This window comes from Protopterus annectens, chromosome 2.part1 (assembly GCF_019279795.1).
Source record: "Protopterus annectens isolate FY-2018-M chromosome 2.part1, PAN1.0, whole genome shotgun sequence".
Lineage (NCBI taxonomy): Eukaryota > Metazoa > Chordata > Ceratodontiformes > Protopteridae > Protopterus > Protopterus annectens.
This window is the reverse complement of record NC_056729.1, coordinates 860230713-860256884: the sequence shown is the minus strand read 5'-3', so window position 1 is coordinate 860256884 and position 26172 is coordinate 860230713.

Here is a 26172-nt window from a genome sequence, read left to right as displayed (position 1 = left end):
TTATCTGTCTCTGTGAGACCTTTTTGAAGGATGTTTGTGTCAGCTGGAGAGTTGATTATGGCGCCCAGTTTGCAGTCATCTGCGAACTTGGTGAGCCATAGTCCTCCCATGTTTGCCTGTACCTTGGAAAAGTATATACCGAACAAGAGTGGTCCCAAGACAGAACCCTGTGGGATGCCACGTGTGACCGGTTTCGAGTCTGACATGGCTCCAGCAACTCTCACTCTGTGGGTTCTGTCTTTGAGCCAGTTTGCGACCCATCTTGTGATATAGGGGTTTATATTTAAGCTGGATAGCTTATCTATGATGCCCGAGTGGGGTAGTGTGTCAAATGCCTTTGCAAGGTCCAGATAGGCAGTGTGGACTACCTTCCCTTCATCTATGGCTTTGGTGACTGTTTCGAAGAAGTCAAACAGGTTCAAAAGGCAGGATCTGCCCTTGACAAAGCCGAACTGGGTAGGATCTAGTGTCTGTAGGTCCCCAATGTCTTTGTTTATGAGCTCCATGATGATCCTCTCCATAGCCTTGCAGACTAAGCTAGTCAGGCTTATGGGGCGATAGTTTCCAGGGTCCGTAGAGGCTCCACCTTTGTGGAGTGGGACCACTGTTGCTGTACGCCATTCTGTGGGCACATATCCTGTAGTGAGGCTGAGATTGTATAGCTGTTTTATTTGAGGGATTAGTTCCTCTTGGAGTTCATGTAGGATGCAACCTGGGACGCTATCTGGTCTCATGGAAGCAGTGTTTTTTGCTTTGGAGAGGGCAGCCTTCACCTGAGCATCAGAGATGTTTGGGAGGCAGCCTCTGCCGGGATAGATACTTGCTCTTTTGGGGGGTGGGGGTGGAGAAGTTTGCACTGAACCTGTCTGCCAGGATATTGGCGATGTCTGTGGGTTCAGTGTATTTTTTGTCATTTAGAATCAACTCAGAACAAGTCTGGGAGTTGCATCCCAGATTTCTAACATAACTGAAAAAAGCCTTATGATTGTCTTTGGTGTCCTGTGCAATTTTTCTCTCGAAGCTGGCCTTGGAGGATTTTATGAGGGATCATAATTTTCTGCTAGTACTGATCAGAGATGCCTTCCCTATTAGGGATTTTAGTCTATCATGTAGTAGCTTCCTCCTTCTGTTGTACAGTTTATTTATGGCAGGGGTCCACCAGACTGGACGCCTGCCTTTGGATGATTGGGTCTTGGTTTTGTTTGGGATAGCATGATCCATGCATTCCTGGAGATGTCCGTAGAATGCGTTTATATAGGATTCTGCAGTTTGTGCCATAGTTTCCACTGGCCCTGGGGCCTTGAAGGATTCCACTTCGGTTTTGAGAAGTGAGAAGTTCGCTTTTGAGAAGTTTTTCACTGTGGTTTTCTGGGTTGGGGGTGGGGTCGGGATGTGGACATCCAGTGAAATTAATTTATGGTCTGATCTTACCAGTGAGGGATATACTTCTGGTGTGGAGCATAGAGTCCCCATGTTGGTAATGATCAGGTCTAGTATGTTGTCCCCTCTTGTGGGAGTGGTGACTAGTTTTTCCATAGCATTTGAGTTTATAATTTCCAGGAACCTTTGGGCTAAATTGCTGGGGCTTGAGTTTCTCCAATGTTTTCAGGAAAGCCGAGTGGGATTCCTGACTTTGAGAGGGTGGTCTGTAGGATGCTATAAACTGAAAATCAGTCTTGCCCACTGTTAGTTGCACATGGATGGTCTCTGATACTTCGTGCAATGCCACTAACCTGGAGGTGTGGATATCCTTGATAAATATGGAAACTCCCCCTCCTTTTGTGGTTTGGTCCGGGTTTTGGGGCCAAAAAGCATGATATGAGGTATAGCCTGGTAGTGCTGGGGTGCTCTCTGGAGCCTTGAACCAGGTTTCTGTCACTGCACAGATATCGATGTTCTCCATACTGAGGAGAGCTTCGAGTGCGTGCATCTTGAGGTTAAGACTTCTGGCGTTTAGCAGCATTACCCTTAGTTTCTTGTTCCTTGTGCTGTCTATGGGGGTGGGTTTGACTTTTGAGCCTTCAAATGATAGGATCATCGATCCACTTCTGCAAAACTGACAATGTCAAATTCTGACATTGTCGAAATATAACTCGACATAAACCTCAGAACGGATTTTAACATGGGTCGTGATGGGGGCAAGATTCTTGCTTCGACAATGTCGGGTTTGACATTGTCACCATTTTGCCTCTGGACTCTGACTGAAGTGGGTTCGAATGAACCCACTTCGACCTTCTGATTGTAAATTATATATATATATAGTTTTTTTGAGAATTTTTCTTATTTGTTCCTTGCTCTGGAGAAACAGCTCCTGATGTTAATATCAGTTTATCATAGTCAAAAGAACTAACCGATTACCATATTTAATGTGCAAGTGCCTGTGTGTGTGTGTGTGTGTGTGTGTGTGTGTGTGTGTGTGTGTGTGTGTGTGTGTGTGTGTGTAAAACACACACACACACACACACACACACACATATTTATCAACATCTATCTTTCAAGTTTCTCCTGCCAGCTTGATTGATATGGGCATCTTGGGGCAATGCAGCAATTGTTTCATGTATACTGACAACCTTTTACTCTTAAAGCAAACTAACACTCTATGTGAGCGATGCAAATACACTGTGGATAAGTCAAGTATTTCATGTAAAAACAAACTATACATCAAAGAGGTTGTTAACACAAATGCTTCACCTCTCATGCAAATCTCACCTCTCACACAAAACTAGGGTGTGTCACATAAGTCCACATATGTGGAGGTACTCACTAAAAGTCTACCAAAAGAACAAAGACCTCCCAAATGCACACTACCCACACTCACCACTAAGGAAAAAGAAACCACTGCACATATCAACACACACATACTTGTGTCTCAACAAATAAGCCCCTAAGGCAAAACACATGAAATGTCTTGGTCATAGACAGCTCCATAGTGAGACACACAAATATCCCCCTCACCAGACGGGACAATGAGAAGGTCACGGTCAGCTGCCAATCAGGTACCAGGATCCAACAAATCACGTAAGCACTCAAGTCACACAACAGCAAATGCTGTTATGGCTCTGTCATAGTCCATTTTGGAGGGAATGACTTGATAAATACCTCTCTGGAGTATATGAAGAGAGACATGATGGAACTCTCTGATTATGTGTCCCAGACAGGTATGTCTCTAGCCCTTAGCAGTATCCTTCCCTTACCCAGCATGATGCCACAATATAAACAAAAAATGATTGACTTCGACAATTGGCTTAGCTTTTGGTGTCAGTCCAGGAGGATCCAGTATCTGTCAGCCTGGAAGAATATGGTAGGCAGACCTCACTGCTTTGAAAAACACACAAAGGGTAGGTTCCACAAGTGTATCCGAGGTGGAGGACTTCAGAAGTAAATGCAGTAATTCACCCAATATGTTCGTAAACACACCACTCCGAGCAAAAGAATCCACATAAATCCTCATAAAATCAGATAATTTATTCCACGCAAGGTTAAGCAAAGCAAATAGCTTAAAACAGATAACGTAAAACACTCCGACAAGCATTTTTTGTTCGGTACACTGCCCGAACTTCTTCAGACAAACAATAGTTCTGTCAACGTGTTCAGTTTAAATACTTAAATTTACATAATTAATTAATTAGACCAGTGTCCTAAAATAACTACACATGAAAAACGAATCAACCAAGGTAAACTAAATCACCCTAGTTGAATGGAATAGCCTACTTTTAAACTACTGTTAAACCGCAGAGAACATCCAGTGGCCAAAATTAATTTACTTATACCAATGCTACAAACTCAGTCTAATACATGGTAAAGCACCCTGATTCTATTTAAAAACTCTTATTTAACCACTAAAAATCAATGCATTAAACCGTTTAAACATTTAAAGCATTTAAAACATTTGAAGCATTCAGAGCATTAAAAGCATTTAAAACGTTTAAAGCGTTTCACACATTTAAACATTTAAGACTTTTCGACCCTCCGGTGGACACTACTTTTGTAATAAAAGAATATATAAGTGTATAACATAGTAGTGTGTACCGTAGTAATACATAGTGTGTGTACAGACTACTTTTGGCTGACCTACTCACCGCTGTCAACCTAGTGTCGTTATAAATCTAGTAGTGTACTAAAAGCCTACTATAATATAATATATAATGACAGCTTTGATGTCAGGAAAAATTCTCAGTTCTCGACCCTAAGGCAGGTTGTTTACATTACCTAAGACCCGTAGGTTCCAACATCAGAAAAGTTTTTTAGGGAAAGGTCAATAACATATAAAGGTATAAGTCCTCTTTTCCCATAACTAATACTTGGACTCAAAATATATACATAAAATATGATTTTATCTTAATAAACTTTTCAGTTTAAGCAAACACATGATTGAACAAGCCTCGTTAAGGCCAGGGGTTTTGTGTGCCCCCAAACGTAATTGTCAACTGAGTTCCTTCTTTTCCAGTTGGAGCTTGGACAGATTATTATTACATAGATTATGATTGTCAATCTGTACCTGGTCAATAGCCATAAAATCAAATGAGTGACCTTCATTCCTATTGCAATGCTTTGCCAAGGCATTGTCCTCTTTGTTTGTGCTAATTGCGTAACAATGTTCATACACCCTATCCTTCAAACGTCTATCCGTTTTACCCACATAAAATGCGGGACATTGTTTACACTGTGCCAAATAGACGACTCGCCTACTATTACAGTTGAACCTTTTCCAAATCACAAAAGTGTCCAAACCTATCGTGAATGAGTCTACAGTGTTAATATGGGGACAGTGTCTACAGGCTCCGCACTTACTAGTGCCCCCCTTAACCTTTTGTCTCGCTGGTTTCCTTTCGAGGAGTTGTTTCATGTTGGTACCCCTCCTAAATGTAATAATAGGTCCCAGTTCAAAGGTTTGTGTTGGTTCGTTGTCCAAAGATAGACAAAACCAATATTTACTAAGAACCCTCGAAATTTCAAAAGCTTCTGGGCAGTAGGTAAAAACAAATGAGACCTTGAAGTTCATGTTCCTCCCAATGGTCACGACAGTCGTGACCCCCGAGTTATTAGGGGCCTCAATGTTGTGAATGTCATTCCCATCTACATGTACTTCAACTGGGTGTATGTCTAAATTCTGTGGCCCCAAAATTGGTTTGTAGATCCCATGTTCCCTCTTCAGAATAACTTCCTTAAAAATACCCTCCAGGAATGAACTTGGGTATCCCCGGTGTTGAAACATTTGATACAGTTTCTCACATTCATCAACAAAATCTTCCTCAAGTGTGGTCATCCTAGCCACCCTAACCAATTGGCCTTTCACCACTGATTTCTTCTGGTGCCTAGGGTGGGAACTTGAAAAATGTAGATATGTGTTAGAGAATGTCTTTTTCCTGTAAACTTTAGATATGTAGTGCCCTTGATGTTTACTCAGGACAATATCCAAAAAACAAATGTTGTTTACATGAAAATTCATAGTAAACCTGAGAAACCCTGTTGTAGAGTTAAGAAATTCGAAAAGTTCCTCAGCTAATACCTCATCCCCTTTAAATAAGATGAAGATGTCGTCCAGGTATCTTTTATACATGTAGATGTGTTGTTTCCAGGCACTATTCAACACACTAGATGTCTCCCAGTGGGCCATAACCAAATTTGCAAAGCTTGCACCCACCGGGGACCCCATAGCCACACCTATTTTCTGTAAGAACAACTTGTCCTCAAAGGAGACATAGTTGTTCTTCAGAATAATGTGCAAAAGTTGTTGAACTAGGTTACATTGGTCGCTACTAGCTCCCTTTGACCCTATAAATTCTATAACCCACTGGATACCTAAATCCTGGGGGATACTAGAGTAGAGGTCACATACATCCACTGTCAGGAAGTTAAGGGAGCTATCAAACACTACTTTCTCTATACTCTCGAGAAAAGACCATGAATCCCTAAGTATCTGGGTTTCCTTTTCTACATATTTTTTGAGAATTAGGTCAACTAATTTTGCAGCGGGGTAAGTTATTGATTGGCGTGCATCAACAAGGGCACGGAAAGGGGGGTTATTTAAATCCTTGTGTAGCTTCGGAATCCCAAATACTTTAGGGATTCTAGGGGCTAACATAGTTAGATATTGGCTTTGCTCACCATCAATTAGACCATCAATGAACAAGTCATTAATATGTGATTTAACATGATGGTATGCTTGGTTGAGCTGGTTTTTGCTTACTGGTTCATAGGTGTCTCTTTCAAGTAACGTGTACATGATTCTCACATAATCAACATTGTGTACAATTGCCAATCCCCCTCCCTTGTCCGGTTTCATAATTCTCACTGGTAAATCCCTGAACAGTGTTAATAGATGTTTTTCGTCCTTAGATATATTGGACTGGTAACTACAACGTGTTCTAGAGACTATATCCCTGAATTCTAGTTCACAAAGCTGTTCAAACATGTATAGTGAGTTGTTCAAGGGTGGATTAAAACTACTGGGGACTTGCAATGAGTCAACAGGTGGGTTGGAATCACCAAATATCATATTTAAATTCAGCGTCCTAATGAACATTTTAAAGTCAATTAACAGCTCCACAATGTTGCAGGCCTGTGAAGGCACAAAAGTAAGCCCTTTAGCAAAAAGTTCAACCAGTCCACTATCAACATAACACTCGGTGTAGTTATAGATTTTAAAGTCAGCATCCTTATTGGTCACGGTTTCAAATAACGTTAGTCCCACTGTTTGTTGTTGCTCCGCGTATTGTAATGCCTCTTCGGGGGAACTGGTTGTTGTGGTTTCCAGTTCCTCCCCCTCCCCCCTCTGTAGTTTTTTTGAGGGCGTTGGTTTGACCAATCGTCCCCCTCCATGGTGTCGAAGATGGTGTCAGGGTCATTTAAACCTTCAGTCCCCCCATCGTGGTCCTCGTTTGCCACGTTGGTGTCCATATTTTGGCTAGGTTTATGATTACCCTGCCCGGAAAAGTACCCTGTTGTTTGTTTTCTTTGTCTAGTGAAAGTGGGGTTCAGTTGGCTTGCCCGGGTTTGAAGACCAGGAGGTTTCGGAAACGCCACACCTTCCCTATAGGCCCTTAGGTCCCTCTCAAGTTTTTTAATTTTAGTTGTTTTCAATTTTGACATCTGCTGGGCAATACTAGATAGGGTTCTGTTAAATTCGAACCCGTATCTATGAAAGTCCAGATCACCCTTAATCTCCCTTTCCAGTGATGTTGCTTCAGTAGTCAAACTGTCGAGTTCTATTTGATAGTGTTTGACCATGCATTTTAGGACAACTAGCCCGTGGCTGTTAAAAAGTTCGACCAGTTCGTTATAAAAGTCAGATCCAAACTCCAGACCGTTTGGATAGACAAAAAGTCTTAGGCCCTTAGGAACAATTTTCTCCCTTATGCACTTATTCAGGTAATTTAGTTCCAGTTGCTTTTTCTTAATTTTATAAAGTTTGTTATCAAAACTTTTTAACTTCTCTACCAAAGAAGTATCACTTACTGTCTCAGTGGAGCTCTGACCAATGTTCCCCAAATCTTCAAGGTTGAGTTCATCATTGAGCCAGTTCCGTGGGTCGAAATTATTGTTTATGTTTGTTTCAGACCTCGTAGTTCTTGACCCAATGGAGCCACAAGGTTGGATGTTAAATTGATGTTTAGAGGTTCCCTGCGTTTGAATTGGGCTCCGTGAAGTGTTACTAACAGGGTAAGCACCCTGTTGACTCCCAAAATTAACACTTTCTACTCTCTCCGATAAACGATCCAGCCGTGTGTTGATCAGTTCTAAAAGTTGAGTCAAATTGCCTTGCGTAAAGTTGCCTTGCATGAGGTTTTCCCCTTCCTGTATGTCCGCCATCCTGATACGTGTGAACCGACCCTCAAAGCAAACTGAGAACCAAAAAACTGTGTACAAAACAAAAGTGAAAAACACACAAAGGGTAGGTTCCACAAGTGTATCCGAAGTGGAGGACTTCAGAAGTAAATGCAGCAATTCACCCAATATGTTCGTAAACACACCACTCCGAGCAAAAGAATCCACATAAATCCTCGTAAAATCAGATAATTTATTCCACGCAAGGTTAAGCAAAGCAAATAGCTTAAAACAGATAACGTAAAACACTCCGACAAGCGTTTTTCGTTCGGTACACTGCCCGAACTTCTTCAGACAAACAATAGTTCTGTCAACGTGTTCAGTTTAAATACTTAAATTTACATAATTAATTAATTAGACCAATGTCCTAAAATAACTATACATGAAAAGCAAATCAACCAAGGTAAACTAAATCACCCTAGTTGAATGGGATAGCCTACTTTTAAACTACTGTGAAACCGCAGAGAACATCCAATGACTAAAATTAATTTACTTATACCAACACTACAAACTCAATCTAATACATGGTAAAGCACCCTGATTCTATTTAAAAACTCTTATTTAACCACTAAAAATCAATGCATTAAACCGTTTAAACATTTAAAGCATTTAAAACATTTGAAGCATTCAGAGCATTAAAAGCATTTAAAACGTTTAAAGCGTTTCACACATTTAAACATTTAAGACTTTTCGACCCTCCGGTGGACACTACTTTTGTAATAAAAGAATATATAAGTGTATAACATAGTAGTGTGTACCGTAGTAATACATAGTGTGTGTACAAACTACTTTTGGCTGACCTACTCACCGCTGTCAACCTAGTGTCGTTATAAATCTAGTAGTGTACTAAAAGCCTACTATAATATAATATATAATGACTGCTTTGATGTCAGGAAAAATTCTCAGTTCTCGACCCTAAGGCAGGTTGTGTTACGTTACCTAAGACCCGTAGGTTCCAACATCAGAAAAGTTTTTTAGGGAAAGGTCAATAACATATAAAGGTATAAGTCCTCTTTTCCCATAACTAATACTTGGACTCAAAATATATACATAAAATATAATTTTATCTTAATAAACTTTTCAGTTTAAGCAAACACATGATTGAACAAGCCTCGTTAAGGCCAGGGGTTTTGTGTGCCCCCAAACGTAATTGACAACTGAGTTCCTTCTTTTCCAGTTGGAGCTTGGACAGATTATTATTACATAGATTATGATTGTCAATCTGTACCTGGTCAATAGCCATAAAATCAAATGAGTGACCTTCATTCCTATTGCAATGCTTTGCCAAGGCGTTGTCCTCTTTGTTTGTGCTAATTGCGTAACAATGTTCATACACCCTATCCTTCAAACGTCTATCCGTTTTACCCACATAAAATGTGGGACATTGTTTACACTGTGCCAAATAGACGACTCGCCTACTATTACAGTTGAACCTTTTCCAAATCACAAAAGTGTCCAAACCTATCGTGAATGAGTCTACAGTGTTAATATGGGCACAGTGCCTACAGGCTCCGCACTTACTAGTGCCCCCCTTAACCTTTTGTCTCGCTGGTTTCCTTTCGAGGAGTTGTTTCATGTTGGTACCCCTCCTAAATGTAATAATAGGTCCCAGTTCAAAGGTTTGTGTTGGTTCGTTGTCCAAAGATAGACAAAACCAATATTTACTAAGAACCCTCGAAATTTCAAAAGCTTCTGGGCAGTAGGTAAAAACAAATGAGACCTTGAAGTTCATGTTCCTCCCAATGGTCGTGACAGTCGTGACCCCCGAGTTATTAGGGGCCTCAATGTTTTGAATGTCATTCCCATCTACATGTACTTCAACTGGGTGTATGTCTAAATTCTGTGGCCCCAAAACTGGTTTGTAGATCCCATGTTCCCTCTTTAGAATAACTTCCTTAAAAATACCCTCCAGGAATGAACTTGGGTATCCCCGGTGTTGAAACATTTGATACAGTTCCTCACATTCATCAACAAAATTTTCCTCAAGTGTGGTCATCCTAGCCACCCTAACCAATTGGCCTTTCACCACTGATTTCTTCTGGTGCCTAGGGTGGGAACTTGAAAAATGTAGATATGTGTTAGAGAATGTCTTTTTCCTGTAAACTTTAGATATGTAGTGCCCTTGATGTTTACTCAGGACAATATCCAAAAAACAAATGTTGTTTACATGAAAATTCATAGTAAACCTGAGAAACCCTGTTGTAGAGTTAAGAAATTCGACAAGTTCCTCAGCTAATACCTCATCCCCTTTAAATAAGATGAAGATGTCGTCCAGGTATCTTTTATACATGTAGATGTGTTGTTTCCAGGCACTATTCAACACACTAGATGTCTCCCAGTGGGCCATAACCAAATTTGCAAAGCTTGCACCCACCGGGGACCCCATAGCCACACCTATTTTCTGTAAGAACAACTTGTCCTCAAAGGAGACATAGTTGTTCTTCAGAATAATGTCCAAAAGTTGTTCAACTAGGTTACATTGGTCGCTACTAGCTCCCTTTGACCCTATAAATTCTATAACCCACTGGATACCTAAATCCTGGGGGATACTAGAGTAGAGGTCACATACATCCACTGTCAGGAAGTTAAGGGAGCTATCAAACACTACTTTCTCTATACTCTCGAGAAAAGACCATGAATCCCTAAGTATCTGGGTTTCCTTTTCTACATATTTTTTGAGAATTAGGTCAACTAATTTTGCAGCGGGGTAAGTTATTGATTGGCGTGCATCAACAAGGGCACGGAAAGGGGGGTTATTTAAATCCTTGTGTAGCTTCGGAATCCCAAATACTTTAGGGATTCTAGGGGCTAACATAGTTAGATATTGGCTTTGCTCACCATCAATTAGACCATCAATGAACAAGTCATTAATATGTGATTTAACATGATGGTATGCTTGGTTGAGCTGGTTTTTGCTTACTGGTTCATAGGTGTCTCTTTCAAGTAACGTGTACATGATTCTCACATAATCAACATTGTGTACAATTGCCAATCCCCCTCCCTTGTCCGGTTTCATAATTCTCACTGGTAAATCCCTGAACAGTGTTAATAGATGTTTTTCGTCCTTAGATATATTGGACTGGTAACTACAACGTGTTCTAGAGACTATATCCCTGAATTCTAGTTCACAAATTTCTTAACTCTACAACAGGGTTTCTCAGGTTTACTATGAATTTTCATGTAAACAACATTTGTTTTTTGGATATTGTCCTGAGTAAACATCAAGGGCACTACATATCTAAAGTTTACAGGAAAAAGACATTCTCTAACACATATCTACATTTTTCAAGTTCCCACCCTAGGCACCAGAAGAAATCAGTGGTGAAAGGCCAATTGGTTAGGGTGGCTAGGATGACCACACTTGAGGAAGATTTTGTTGATGAATGTGAGAAACTGTATCAAATGTTTCAACACCGGGGATACCCAAGTTCATTCCTGGAGGGTATTTTTAAGGAAGTTATTCTAAAGAGGGAACATGGGATCTACAAACCAATTTTGGGGCCACAGAATTTAGACATACACCCAGTTGAAGTACATGTAGATGAGAATGACATTCAAAACATTGAGGCCCCTAATAACTCGGGGGTCACGACTGTCGCGACCATTGGGAGGAACATGAACTTCAAGGTCTCATTTGTTTTTACCTACTGCCCAGAAGCTTTTGAAATTTCGAGGGTTCTTAGTAAATATTGGTTTTGTCTATCTTTGGACAACGAACCAACACAAACCTTTGAACTGGGACCTATTATTACATTTAGGAGGGGTACCAACATGAAACAACTCCTCGAAAGGAAACCAGCGAGACAAAAGGTTAAGGGGGGCACTAGTAAGTGCGGAGCCTGTAGACACTGTGCCCATATTAACACTGTAGACTCATTCACGATAGGTTTGGACACTTTTGTGATTTGGAAAAGGTTCAACTGTAATAGTAGGCGAGTCTATTTGGCACAGTGTAAACAATCTCCCGCATTTTATGTGGGTAAAACGGATAGACGTTTGAAGGATAGGATGTATGAACATTGTTAGGCAATTAGCACAAACAAAGAGGACAACGCCTTGGCAAAGCATTGCAATAAAATGAAGGTCACTCATTTGATTTTATGGCTATTGACCAGGTACAGATTGACAATCATAATCTATGTAATAATAATCTGTCCAAGCTCCAACTGGAAAAGAAGGAACTCAGTTGGCAATTACGTTTGGGGGCACACAAAACCCCTGGCCTTAACGAGGCTTGTTCAATCATGTGTTTGCTTAAACTGAAAAGTTTATTAAGATAAAATCATATTTTATGTATATATTTTGAGTCCAAGTATTAGTTATGGGAAAAGAGGACTTATACCTTTATATGTTATTGACCTTTCCCTAAAAAACTTTTCTGATGTTGGAACCTACGGTTCTTAGGTAACGTAACACAACCTGCCTTAGGGTCGAGAACTGAGAATTTTTCCTGACATCAAAGCTGTCATTATATATTATATTATAGTAGGCTTTTAGTACACTACTAGATTTATAACGACACTAGGTTGACAGCGGTGAGTAGGTCAGCCAAAAGTAGTCTGTACACACACTATGTATTACTACAGTACACACTACTATGTTATACACTTATATATTCTTTTATTACAAAAGTAGTGTCCACCGGAGGGTCGAAAAGTCTTAAATGTTTAAATGTGTGAAACGCTTTAAACGTTTTAAATGCTTTTAATGCTCTGAATGCTTCAAATGTTTTAAATGCTTTAAATGTTTAAACGGTTTAATGCATTGATTTTTAGTGGTTAAATAAGAGTTTTTAAATAGAATCAGGGTGCTTTACCATGTATTAGATTGAGTTTGTAGCGTTGGTATAAGTAAATTAATTTTGGCCACTGGATGTTCTCTGCGGTTTAACAGTAGTTTAAAAGTAGGCTATTCCATTCAACTAGGGTGATTTAGTTTACCTTGGTTGATTCGTTTTTCATGTGTAGTTATTTTAGGACACTGGTCTAATTAATTAATTATGTAAATTTAAGTATTTAAACTGAACACGTTGACAGAACTATTGTTTGTCTGAAGAAGTTCGGGCAGTGTACCGAACGAAAAACGCTTGTCGGAGTGTTTTACGTTATCTGTTTTAAGCTATTTGCTTTGCTTAACCTTGCGTGGAATAAATTATCTGATTTTACGAGGATTTATGTGGATTCTTTTGCTCGGAGTGGTGTGTTTACGAACATATTGGGTGAATTACTGCATTTACTTCTGAAGTCCTCCACCTCGGATACACTTGTGGAACCTACCCTTTGTGTGTTTTTCACTTTTGTTTTGTACACAGTTTTTTGGTTCTCAGTTTGCTTTGAGGGTCGGTTCACACGTATCAGGATGGCGGACATACAGGAAGGGGAAAACCTCACGCAAGGCAACTTTACGCAAGGCAATTTGACTCAACTTTTAGAACTGATCAACACACGGCTGGATCGTTTATCGGAGAGAGTAGAAAGTGTTAATTTTGGGAGTCAACAGGGTGCTTACCCTGTTAGTAACACTTCACGGAGCCCAATTCAAATGCAGGGAACCTCTAAACATCAATTGAACATCCAACCTTGTGGCTCCATTGGGTCAAGAACTACGAGGTCTGAAACAAACATAAACAATAATTTCGACCCACGGAACTGGCTCAATGATGAACTCAACCTTGAAGATTTGGGGAACATTGGTCAGAGCTCCACTGAGACAGTAAGTGATACTTCTTTGGTAGAGAAGTTAAAAAGTTTTGATAACAAACTTTATAAAATTAAGAAAAAGCAACTGGAACTAAATTACCTGAATAAGTGCATAAGGGAGAAAATTGTTCCTAAGGGCCTAAGACTTTTTGTCTATCCAAACGGTCTGGAGTTTGGATCTGACTTTTATAACGAACTGGTCGAACTTTTTAACAGCCACGGGCTAGTTGTCCTAAAATGCATGGTCAAACACTATCAAATAGAACTCGACAGTTTGACTACTGAAGCAACATCACTGGAAAGGGAGATTAAGGGTGATCTGGACTTTCATAGATACGAGTTCGAATTTAACAGAACCCTATCTAGTATTGCCCAGCAGATGTCAAAATTGAAAACATCTAAAATTAAAAAACTTGAGAGGGACCTAAGGGCCTATAGGGAAGGTGTGGCGTTTCCGAAACCTCCTGGTCTTCAAACCCGGGCAAGCCAACTGAACCCCACTTTCACTAGACAAAGAAAACAAACAACAGGGTACTTTACCGGGCAGGGTAATCATAAACCTAGCCAAAATATGGACACCAACGTGGTGAACGAGGACCACGATGGAGGGACTGAAGGTTTAAATGACCCTGACACCATCTTCGACACCATGGAGGGGGACGATTGGTCAAACCAACGCCCTCAAAAAAACTACAGAGGGGGGAGGGGGGGAACTGGAAACCACAACAACCAGTTCCCCCGAAGAGGCATTACAATACGCGGAGCAACAACAAACAGTGGGACTAATGTTATTTGAAACCGTGACCAATAAGGATGCTGACTTTAAAATCTATAACTACACCGAGTGTTATGTTGATAGTGGACTGGTTGAACTTTTTGCTAAAGGGCTTACTTTTGTGCCTTCACAGGCCTGCAACATTGTGGAGCTGTTAATTGACTTTAAAATGTTCATTAGGACGCTGAATTTAAATATGATATTTGGTGATTCCAACCCACCTGTTGACTCATTGCAAGTCCCCAGTAGTTTTAATCCACCCTTGAACAACTCACTATACATGTTTGAACAGCTTTGTGAACTAGAATTCAGGGATATAGTCTCTAGAACACGTTGTAGTTACCAGTCCAATATATCTAAGGATGAAAACATCTATTAACACTGTTCAGGGATTTACCAGTGAGAATTATGAAACCGGACAAGGGAGGGGGATTGGCAATTGTACACAATGTTGATTATGTGAGAATCATGTACACGTTACTTGAAAGAGACACCTATGAACCAGTAAGCAAAAACCAGCTCAACCAAGCATACCATCATGTTAAATCACATATTAATGACTTGTTCATTGATGGTCTAATTGATGGTGAGCAAAGCCAATATCTAACTATGTTAGCCCCTAGAATCCCTAAAGTATTTGGGATTCCGAAGCTACACAAGGATTTAAATAACCCCTTTCCGTGCCCTTGTTGATGCACGCCAATCAATAACTTACCCCGCTGCAAAATTAGTTGACCTAATTCTCAAAAAATATGTAGAAAAGGAAACCCAGATACTTAGGGATTCATGGTCTTTTCTCGAGAGTATAGAGAAAGTAGTGTTTGATAGCTCCCTTAACTTCCTGACAGTGGATGTATGTGACCTCTACTCTAGTATCCCCCAGGATTTAGGTATCCAGTGGGTTATAGAATTTATAGGGTCAAAGGGAGCTAGTAGCGACCAATGTAACCTAGTTGAACAACTTTTGGACATTATTCTGAAGAACAACTATGTCTCCTTTGAGGACAAGTTGTTCTTACAGAAAATAGGTGTGGCTATGGGGTCCCCGGTGGGTGCAAGCTTTGCAAATTTGGTTATGGCCCACTGGGAGACATCTAGTGTGTTGAATAGTGCCTGGAAACAACACATCTACATGTATAAAAGATACCTGGACGACATCTTCATCTTATTTAAAGGGGATGAGGTATTAGCTGAGGAACTTGTCGAATTTCTTAACTCTACAACAGGGTTTCTCAGGTTTACTATGAATTTTCATGTAAACAACATTTGTTTTTTGGATATCGTCCTGAGTAAACATCAAGGGCACTACATATCTAAAGTTTACAGGAAAAAGACATTCTCTAACACATATCTACATTTTTCAAGTTCCCACCCTAGGCACCAGAAGAAATCAGTGGTGAAAGGCCAATTGGTTAGGGTGGCTAGGATGACCACACTTGAGGAAGATTTTGTTGATGAATGTGAGAAACTGTATCAAATGTTTCAACACCAGGGATACCCAAGTTCATTCCTGGAGGGTATTTTTAAGGAATTTATTCTAAAGAGGGAACATGGGATCTACAAACCAATTTTGGGGCCACAGAATTTAGACATACACCCAGTTGAAGTACATGTAGATGGGAATGACATTCAAAACATTGAGGCCCCTAATAACTCGGGGGTCACGACTGTCGCGACCATTGGGAGGAACATGAACTTCAAGGTCTCATTTGTTTTTACCTACTGCCCAGAAGCTTTTGAAATTTCGAGGGTTCTTAGTAAATATTGGTTTTGTCTATCTTTGGACAACGAACCAACACAAACCTTTGAACTGGGACCTATTATTACATTTAGGAGGGGTACCAACATGAAACAACTCCTCGAAAGGAAACCAGTGAGACAAAAGGTTAAGGGGGGCACTAGTAAGTGCGGAGCCTGTAGACACTGTGCCCATATTAACACTGTAGACTCATTCACGATAGGTTTGGACACTTTTGTGATTTGGAAAAGGTTCAACTGTAATAGTAGGCGAGTCGTCTATTTGGCACAGTGTAAACAATGTCCCGCATTTTATGTGGGTAAAACAGATAGACGTTTGAAGGATAGGGTGTATGAACATTGTTACGCAATTAGCACAAACAAAGAGGACAACGCCTTGGCAAAGCATTGCAATAGGAATGAAGGTCACTCATTTGATTTTATGGCTACTGACCAGGTACAGATTGACAATCATAATCTATGTAATAATAATCTGTCCAAGCTCCAACTGGAAAAGAAGGAACTCAGTTGGCAATTACGTTTGGGGGCACACAAAACCCCTGGCCTTAACGAGGCTTGTTCAATCATGTGTTTGCTTAAACTGAAAAGTTTATTAAGATAAAATCATATTTTATGTATATATTTTGAGTCCAAGTATTAGTTATGGGAAAAGAGGACTTATACGTTTATATGTTATTGACCTTTCCCTAAAAAACTTTTCTGATGTTGGAACCTACGGGTCTTAGGTAACGTAACACAACCTGCCTTAGGGTCGAGAACTGAGAATTTTTCCTGACATCAAAGCTGTCATTATATATTATATTATAGTAGGCTTTTAGTACACTACTAGATTTATAACGACACTATGTTGACAGCGGTGAGTAGGTCAGCCAAAAGTAGTCTGTACACACACTATGTATTACTACGGTACACACTACTATGTTATACACTTATATATTCTTTTATTACAAAAGTAGTGTCCACCGGAGGGTCGAAAAGTCTTAAATGTTTAAATGTGTGAAACGCTTTAAACGTTTTAAATCCCTTTAATGTTCTGAATGCTTCAAATGTTTTAAATGCTTTAAATGTTTAAACGGTTTAATGCATTGATTTTTAGTGGTTAAATAAGAGTTTTTAAATAGAATCAGGGTGCTTTACCATGTATTAGATTGAGTTTGTAGCGTTGGTATAAGTAAATTAATTTTGGCCACTGGATGTTCTCTGCGGTTTAACAGTAGTTTAAAAGTAGGCTATTCCATTCAACTAGGGTGATTTAGTTTACCTTGGTTGATTCGTTTTTCATGTGTAGTTATTTTAGGACACTGGTCTAATTAATTAATTATGTAAATTTAAGTATTTAAACTGAACACGTTGACAGAACTATTGTTTGTCTGAAGAAGTTCAGGCAGTGTACCGAACGAAAAACGCTTGTCGGAGTGTTTTACGTTATCTGTTTTAAGCTATTTGCTTTGCTTAACCTTGCGTGGAATAAATTATCTGATTTTACGAGGATTTATGTGGATTCTTTTGCTCGGAGTGGTGTGTTTACGAACATATTGGGTGAATTACTGCATTTACTTCTGAAGTCCTCCACCTCGGATACACTTGTGGAACCTACCCTTTGTGTGTTTTTCACTTTTGTTTTGTACACAGTTTTTTAGACCTCACTGCTTTGCTAGAGTTGGTCTGCACCTGTTCCCCTTAGGCTTTTGGGTACTGGCAAAGGCCCTTGCCTCCCCCATATTGCCTTTTTAGGCAATGCCAAAACAAATTTTCCCACATAACAAAATTTAATCAAGACAAAGGGTCATACTAATTAATAATAGGAGTTTAAACATGAAACTGCACTCCCTGAAAGCACTTCTCACCTTGGAGGATGCTGATGTCAGTGCAGTTACTGAAACATGGTTCAAGGCTTCTGAAAGCAGCACACTAGTGCAAGGTTACAATGCCTTCCACACATTCAGACCTCAAAATGACCATGAAGGAACCAAAGGTGGAGGTGTAGCCATCTTCATTAAAACCAAATGCACTTTGAGACTGGTCAAAGAGCATGACTGTCTCGAACTACTCCATGTTCAATTAACTGTAGGGAAAGTACTATACCATACAATATCTTTGTTAGCTATAGATCCCCAACCATGAACTATGATAAGCACACTGCCTACCTCAATTTACTGGAATTCCTCACCATACAGCCCAACCCTTTAGTCATGGAAGACTTTCCTTCCATAGACTGGGGGCATACACGAGCAAAAAGATGCTTGCCCAGAGGTTCCTGGACTTTGTTAACACAAACGCTCTGGATCAGATAGTCTTCACCACCACTAGGGCCTCAATTGTTCTGGACATAGTACTCATGAACATGGGGGTTAACTGTACTTCCCCATGCATGACGGCCTCCCTGGTTAGGTCAGACCACAAATCAGTCTCGTTTGAAGTACCAAAGCTAACTACAGCCTACTAAGTGACGGTATAAAAAGTTTCATACCATTCACAATAGCAGACATCAATGATCACTATGCATAAGTGTAAGCAAATGCCCTTGTACAAACACTTAAGTGACTGCATAAACTCTGCTGTACCTGATTTGATCAAAACCAGGCCTTTGCATAAAAACATGCCACCGTGGTGGACTTCAAGTATAAACAAATTATATAACAAGAGGAATAATCTGTTGCCCAAAAGCAATAACTTTGCAGAGGAAAAGTTTCCTCCTAAGTATAAATAAAACAAATCAGAAATCTTGTGAAGTCTTCTGAAGCAAATTATGAAACTAAAATTACACCCCTTGCCATGGATAATCATAAGACATTCTTTAACTATGTCCAAAGTCTAAAATACAATGCCCAGCTATGTGCCAAACTGGTTGTAGATAGGATCACTCGTACTACACTAGAAGATATCACTAACCTGCCAGCTGACAGATTCAGGAGAAACTGCACCCCCCACCCCAACTACCATATCTCAAAGCATACCTGACACAAATCCTCTCTGTAGTATCTGCAGAGATCAGGTAATCTCTGCACTCGCCAAAGCCAAAAACGTGGCCTCAGTGAGTCTAGATAATATCCCAGGTTGTTTACTAAACAATCTAAAACAAGAATTAGTGGACCCATTTGGCATTTTCTTTAATCATAACTTGAGAAATGGCTATATTCCTGCAGAACAGAGAACAACAACAGTAATTCCCCTGCACAAGGGGGCCATCAACTAACCCTGGGAACTACAAACTCATATGTCTAACCAGCCTCATCTGCAAAACCATGGAAAAAATTATTATGGACCTTATCAACAAAGACAGAGGTGACATCCAGACTTTGGACCCAACCCAGTTTGTCTTCAGTAAGGGTAGATCATGCTTATTAAACCTGATAGACTTCTCTGAGAATGTCACCAAAGTCATGGACAAAGGTAAGGCAATGCACACACCCTGCCTTGAACTTTCAACACAATCCCCCACTTTGGCATCATTGAGAAACTCTCTCATCTGTGGATTAACCCTTAAATTATTAGATGGGTAGCCAATTGACTCACTGACAGAACACACTCTGTCAAATCTGGTGACTCCACCTCCACCAGTAGACCCATCACGAGTGGAGAACCACAGGGGTCTGTGCTGGTCCCCTTACTGTTTGGCATCTATTTCTCAGAAGTCCAGGCCAAAGTATAAGGCCTCTGACTCACAAAGTTCGCTGATGATTGTAAACTGGGAGCAATTGTTGAGTCCCCCAATGATGTCAATATATATTACAAGAAGGGCTAATCTAAACAAATGATTGGTGCCAAAGCCATGGTATAAAATGTAATGCAAAAAAATGCATTATTTTTCCCTTTGGCAAAACGGAATTCCCTGCAAATTGCAATATTGACAGCACCACCTGAATTCCAACCCAGTGGTGTAAGACTTTGGAACACAGGTTGATTGCAACTTGAATATCAACCACCAAGTTTCCACAGTGGTAAAGAAAGCCTTCTATGTAGTGCACCTCATAAGCAAGGGCATAGCATCCATTTTAAGGAATGCTATAACTCCACTGTACTCAACCCTCATCAGACCATTAATAAAGTATAATGTACCCTTTTGCGTGTACCTCACAAGGCACCTGCATCAACCGGCGAGACCTCAGGGGTTTCTCACTAAGAAAATACAGGGATTCTAAACCTTGATCTTCATGGACAGGCTGAAAGCCCTGTCAATTACTCTGTATTCTATAGGCTGCTGAAAGGCGACTTGTGTCTGGCCTATAGGGTAATTGCCGACCCTGCCCTAATTGAAATGCTGCACACCTGCAAATCAAATGGCACAAGAGTCACTCACTCTAGGGATCTTACCCTAGCCTGTGACATTAAGAAAACATGCTGGAGAGACAGCTGTTTTTTCTGGAATAGACTTCATATTCACATAAAACAGAGCTCCTCATTGAGCCTATTGAAATGCAACCTAGATATCTGGATGAGAGACCATACATTCACTGCTGGGGTGGCACCCATGTTTCTCATGGACAGGGGTAGCCAGTGTTGATCACAGACCTGCTCTGTTCATATATTCATTCTGCAACTACCCAAAAAAGAACAAATGGGGATACTTGAGATTAACATGGCTAGGCTTGCAAAGACTCTAGGGCTGGTAGCCTAGTAGCCTACTATGAATCTATGAATCTATGAGTTGAGACATTGTGCAAATGTTACCCCTTTTCTCATTTCAGAGCCACTTATCTAGCTTCTACAGAAGTCATACCTGTCTACCACAGTTGTTCTCTCATGTTGTCCATCTACTTGCTAAGCACCTTTGTTTCCTATTACCTTCTTTCTGTCCCTCCCAAATCTGCTGTACAAAATCATATTCTGCTTTCCTGCACATGTGACTGTTTCACTGTGATGTGCTCTTCCTGGCCTCTATCATGGCTTCTGCTTTGATGTCCCATTCTCTTCACCTGTCCCACATTGAACATACTATTGCCTTTCTCAAGAATGTCATCTCGATCCTGAGCTTCTGTGCCATCGCTGCCAAGATTTCTGTGCTGTACAAAAGCACTGTTTGTACCACTGTTTTGTACACCTTATGGTTCTGTTTCTTCACCTATGTTTTGTCACACACAACCTTTCACTCTTCCTTTCAGCTGGTTGCAGAGCTTCTGATTCTTGCTTTGACCTCCTCATTGAGATTTCCCTTTTACTCAACTACCCCTCCCAGACACGTGGAGCTCTTAGTTTGTTCTTCTACTTTTCCTTTTACATCAGTTTTCAGCTTCTTCTGATTTCCCCATTAGCTGCATCACGCTATATTGTTTATATTCATTTTTATCCAATGAGCCTTCAGTTTTGCCTTCCAGTTCTCTGTTATCTGCTGATATTTATGTTGACATCATGCTTACAGTGTTGTGTTATTTGCATACAGCAGCTTTCTTAATCCATTGCTTCTGAACTGTTTGTTGACATATGTGTTTGTGCGTGTGTGTGTGTGTGTGTGTGTGTGTGTGTGTGTGTGTGTGTGTGTGTGTGTGTGTGTGTGTGTGTGTGTGTAGAATACTTTGGGGATCTGCTATATAATTCAATATTTTGTACAGTACATTCCTGGAGCATTCCATTGGAGTTCCATGATACTGCTACTACGTATGAGATATTTCATTTATTACACAAAGCAAATAATGCAAGTGCTGATTTTATTCCATTAGGATTTGTGTATGTGAATATACATAGCAAATCACTTCTTTTGAAATACAGAAAATCGCCTAAGCAGAATATGAAACAATGCATTGGATAATACACAGTCAAATGCTGCATCCAAAATACAGAGGTATGCATAAGCAAATGATGATACAGTAAGCATAACAACTGTATCAGTCCATAAAATGCAATGTTGCAGGTTCGAATCACTGAGCTCTGGCATGGATTAGTTAAGTAGCATTCCACTTACAGTACGATACAAGTAGTTACAATGACTTGGAGGCTATAAAAAGACTGAAGTGAAAAAACAAGGAAACTGCATACTTGTTTGTTCCACTTGTTACTAACACTGGTGTAACTGGGTACAAGTGAAATGGATAATAATAAGTTAAATACTGAAGTTAGACATTTACTTTGAATTAATACCTGAGGGTGGGGATAAATAGGGATTATGCTGAAGGAGCTGTGTGTAAGACATGCCATAGTAGGGTAATATTGGTAAAAAGAAAGTTTTAGTGAGAATGCCATGTGGCAAAAGGCTTTGGAAGCTAGAAGCTGGAGGAATAAACAGGTATTTCAGTACAACTATATACAACTCTTTGCACTTACACATAGAATGAAGTTAAGGGTGATAACTGAATAAGGCCAAATTTTTGGTGAAAATATAGGTTAGTTCAAAGTTGTATAAAAACTGGAAGGACACTGTTTAGCTGCCTTTATAGCTTTTGCATGTACTTGGTTTATAAATTACCATGATACAAATCTTGCTACAGCTGGTACTAGAATAAGCTCTGGTAATTTCATAATGCCACTTGTTTTACATATCACCAATATCATTTTTGAATGCAATGTCATAATAGGAGTTACTGCCTCTGGTTATTTTGATAAGGACATTATGGGATGATCAGATTATTTATTTATTTGACATTTGTTGACCGGGAAAGTCTGACTGAGCAAGTGCCCATTTTCAGCAGAGGCCTGGGGAGAAAAGCTCTACAGAAAAAAACAATTGCTTAGTATTAATTCATAAGCTCACAAAGAAACCAAAAATGCATAATAAAGATTTATATAGTTCACAGAAAGAAAATGATATATATACAAAATGTCAGGGTAGTATATCATACAATTGAACTTTCAGAAAAGGCAAGACACTCACAAGCATAATGAACATATACAATGAGATAAAATTCACAAAAGCACACAAGCATATGGAAAATCAGATAAGGTTTAATAGCACACAGTCAAGTAAGTAATTATGTATAAAAAATTATGAGAAGAAGTTGGAGGTAGTTTTGTTTTGACAAGGCTGGTAGGATGAGAGACAGCATAGTGCTGTGTCTAGGTTTAGTAGTTTAGAGAATTATAGCAAGAGTTTGTAGCTATGTGAATAATGAGAGTATTATTCAGAGTAATAAGGAGGGTACAGTAGCTATATGAATAATGAGAGAAAGGAGAGTGTCATTTAGAGTATTAATTAGAGTAATAAGGAGAATATGGAAGATACTAGTAAACTGATAGTGGAGCAGATAGATTGGGAGACAGAAATGGAATTAGGGAGGGTGGTTTGTGTTAGACTTACTACAGTGACAGGCCAAGGTCTCAAGCAGATGCTTTTTTAATGCTTTTTTGAATTCTTGTTCATGGGCTATGTTTCTGATAATTTGTTCCAGGCTAGGGCAGGTGTGTAGTTATAACAATTTTGGCCTACAGATTTTTTGGATTTGTAAATTTCCAGCAGTAGTTGGTTGGAATTTCTGAGAGTTCTGAGGGGGTATAGTATAGCAATAACCCACGCCTGAGTGTGGGTAATGCTGGATTTACCCACAGTTGGTGTGGTTTGGTCAGGAGGGTGAAGCCCGAGTGGCAAAACAAAGCCAACCGTGGATAAATCCAGCATTACCCACACCCAGGTGAGTTATTATATATATGACATTATTTAAGAAAAAAAAAAAACTTTTCTTAAATAATGGCATTGTATAATGCCTTCTTGCTGCCCTTCCGCAGCTGTCTGGTATTCTTCGGTAGTTCTGATGTACTGCGCATGCACATGCCTACGCAGTACATCAAAGCTGCGGGCAAAAGCAATGGAGAAAGCAAGATCTCTGTTGCTTTTTAAAAACTGTTTCGCTATGTTAAATGAGTTTAACATAGCGAGACAGCTTTAAAAAAAGCAACGGAGAATATCCGTTGCTTTTTTAAAGCTGTCTGGCTATGTTAAGCCCATTTAACATAGCGAGACAGTTTAGAAAAAGGCAACGGAGAAAGAAAGATCTCTGTTGCTTTTTAAAAACTCTTTCGCTATGTTAAATGAGTTTAACATAGCGAGACAGCTTTAAAAAAAGCAACAGAGAATATCCGTTCCTTTTTTAAAGCTGTCTCGCTATGTTAAACTCATTTAACCTAGCGAGACAGTATGAAGCAATGGAGATCTTGCGTTCTCTGTTGCTGTAAAAAAAAAGAGTTATAGTAATGGAAAAAGTCCGGGCGACTGGACCTTTTTCCATTACTATAACTCTGATTTACAATGCGCACGCTGACCAATCACTGTGCACGTTTTTGAATATTTAATGGGGGGGTTGTTGTATAATGTGAGATAAGTGGGGAGAGAGAAGGACAGGCAGAGGGTTTGTTTAAGATATAATGTGTCATATGGAGTTGGAAATAAAGAAGTTGGTGGGGGAAAAAACACACAAAAGCAACAGGAACCAATAAAACCAAAAGCCACGAAGGTAAACCAAGAAAAGCAATGCTTCCAAATAGCGTACACAGAATTTATTTGTCCGCTTTCGTAAAACACTTCTGATGAAGTGTTTTACGAAAGCGGACAAATAAATTCTGTGTACGCTATTTGGAAGCATTGCTTTTTTTGGTCTACCTTCGTGGCTTTTGGTTAAGTTGGTGGGGGAACTCTAGCTAGTGTAAAAGCTTGAGAGAGAGTCAGTGGTCTGTTTTTGAGGTATGGTTAGCAGCAAATCTAGCAACTTTGTTGTAGGTGGATTCCAGTTTGAAAAGGAGAGAGGCTTGTAGGTTTGTTAGTATTTGAGAGCTGTAGAGGTAACTGCAGAGAAGGAAGGCTTGGGCAAGAGTAGGTCTAGAGTCTTTTGTGAGAAATTTGCTATTTCTGTATAGAAGCCCCAGTTTTTGATGTGATTTTCTTTGATTCAGTGGTGGACATGGAGGTCAAATTTGAATTGGTCATCTATGATGACTCCGAGCAGTTTGATTTGAGTTTCAGCATTAATTACAGTGTTGTCAAGGGATATAATGGAGTAGGTAGATTTGAGATGTGAGAGAGATTTGAGTAAGAAAAGAAGCTTAGTCTTTTTAGGATTTAGGACGAGTTGGTTATTGGAGAGCCATAGTTTAATAAAGTTAAAGGAGTTTTGTGTGTGGACCTGAAGGTCCGAGAGGGAGTCTTAGGTAGAGATGACCGTGGAGTCATCTGCATATTGTTTAAGGGAGGAGTTAAGACAGGAAGAATGCAAGTAATTAGTGATGATATTGAATAATAAGGGACTGAGAATTGACCATTGAGGAACACCTGTTTTAATGAAGAGAAAGGGAGACAATGAGGAGAGCCATTTAAGTGATTGGTGAATATTAGTGAGATAGCTTGAGAACCAGGAAATAGTGGTACTGGATATGCTGAGGTCAGAGAGTTTGGAGAGAATCATAGGATGAGAGATGTTATCAAATGCCTTAGATAGGTCAAGAAAGAGACATGAACTAAGTGTATTATTGTCTCTGGCAAAGGAGATTGAGTTTTTGAAGGAGATAAGTGTTGTAGTAGTTCTATGGTAAGGACGGAATCCATGTTGTGTCTTTATAATTAGGTTTTTTTTGAGTAGGTAGTCCATAAGTTGCCCATGTGCACATTTTTCGAGTATTTTAGAGAGGGGGGACAGAATTGCTATAGGCCCAAAGTTAGATAGTTCAGTGGAGTTGCCAGCCTTATGAAGAGGTGTGGTATAAAATAGGTTCATAGGTTCGTACAAGGCTAACTGCCCTTGTGAGCCATTTTAAGCCTAGCCAATTATCTCTTGTGAGACTCAAACCCTGTACCTTGTGTTTGTAAGGCAAACACCTTAACCATTAGGCCACCCTCCCAACCCAAAAAATATATGCCTTTAATCTGTAAAGCTACTCCCAGTGGTGAGAATCAAACCTTGCACCTTGTCATTGAAAGGCATTCACCTTAACCACTGTACCACTTGGCTTTTCAGGTCGTTTCCAGATCAAGGCAACAGTGAAGTCACTAATAGATTGGTTGATAAGAATAGATATGGGGTAAGCTAAGGAGTTAACTGATAGTTTGAGGAAGAAAGGAGGAAGGTTGTTCACAGAAGGAGTGCAAGGCTAGAGCTTATGAAGGAGGTGTTTCATATAGCTAGTAGAAACTGGTTGCAAAGAAAAGGAGTTACTTTTGTTTGCAGGAGAGGAGGGTCTGAGTGGGCATGGAAATTA